Below are 1,063 nucleotides of genomic sequence, written 5' to 3'. Positions count from 1 at the left end.
ATCCAGCAATCCCATTACTAGGTGTGTATCCTAAAGAAGTGAGAGCCAGACAAGAACAGATATATGCACACCCATGTTCACTGCAGCACTATTTACAATAGCAAAGAGATGGAATCAACACAGGTGCCTATCAACAGAAGAATGGACAACCAAGCTATGGTATATACACACAATGGAATACTATGCAACCCTAAATAATAATGTAGCATCAGCAAAACGCTGCTTAACGTGGATGAACTTGGAGGACATTATGCTGAGTGAAATAAGGCAATCACAGAAGGACAAACACTGTATCAGTTCACTACTGTAAAAAGTCAAGGAAAGGTTTATATATGGAAGGAAACTTTGTTGGTTACCAGGATGGGAGGGGAAGGGAGGGACCACTGCTAGATAGGTAGAGACAAGCACTGATTTGGGTGAAGAGAAGGATAATGTACCAAGAGTCAGTGATCAACACAGTGGCATTGAGGAAAAAAGGAAGACGTAGAGGGGAACATGGGAGGTACAGACAACAAAGATGAACCCTTCTGCATGCACAGTATTACACTGTCACTGACGACAAGCACTGATCTACGGGTGGATAGATGGTGGTCAGGCTGGATCATCAGGTATGTCTAGGTAGGGAGGAGTGTGCCCATGGCCATGTATAGGGTAGGCAGATAATGTTTCTACATGCATATTTGCATGTGCTGAAGAATGTCCAGCTATATAGCAGAGCTGACAAGGGGCAAGGTTGTGGTGGCTTCTTGGCCACAGCCAGCTACCCTGAGGGAGCAAGTAGTTGGACCTGTGGGCTCGGGACCAAGGTTGCAGGGGACATCAAGATCAATTGGCATAACACAATACACAAAAACATTGTTCTACATCTGACTTTGATGAGTAACAACTGGGGTCTTAAAACCTTGCAAATGGCCATCTAGATGCAACGATGGGTCTCTCCTCGGCCAGAGCAAAGAAGAATGAAAACCAAAAATTCATGGAAACAATTAGTCCTAGCAACTGGTACATCATCCGATCTGCAGCCTATACAACTATGAGACCAGAAGAACTAGATGGTGCCTGG

The 1,063-nt window shown here is 44.6% G+C and overlaps 1 protein-coding gene across 1 annotated transcript in view; it reads right to left on the bottom strand.

Moving 5' to 3' along the window:
* Positions 1-1,063, bottom strand: part of ACOX3 (acyl-CoA oxidase 3, pristanoyl) — a 78,717-nt gene that overhangs the window by 62,409 nt on the left and 15,245 nt on the right. The window lies entirely within an intron of this gene.

Source organism: Orycteropus afer, unplaced genomic scaffold, assembly GCF_000298275.1.
Source record: "Orycteropus afer afer isolate SDZICR_OR568_19922 unplaced genomic scaffold, OryAfe1.0 scaffold00871, whole genome shotgun sequence".
NCBI lineage: Eukaryota > Metazoa > Chordata > Mammalia > Tubulidentata > Orycteropodidae > Orycteropus > Orycteropus afer.
Note: the sequence above shows the minus strand (reverse complement) of the source record. Positions and strands in the feature narration are given on the sequence as shown.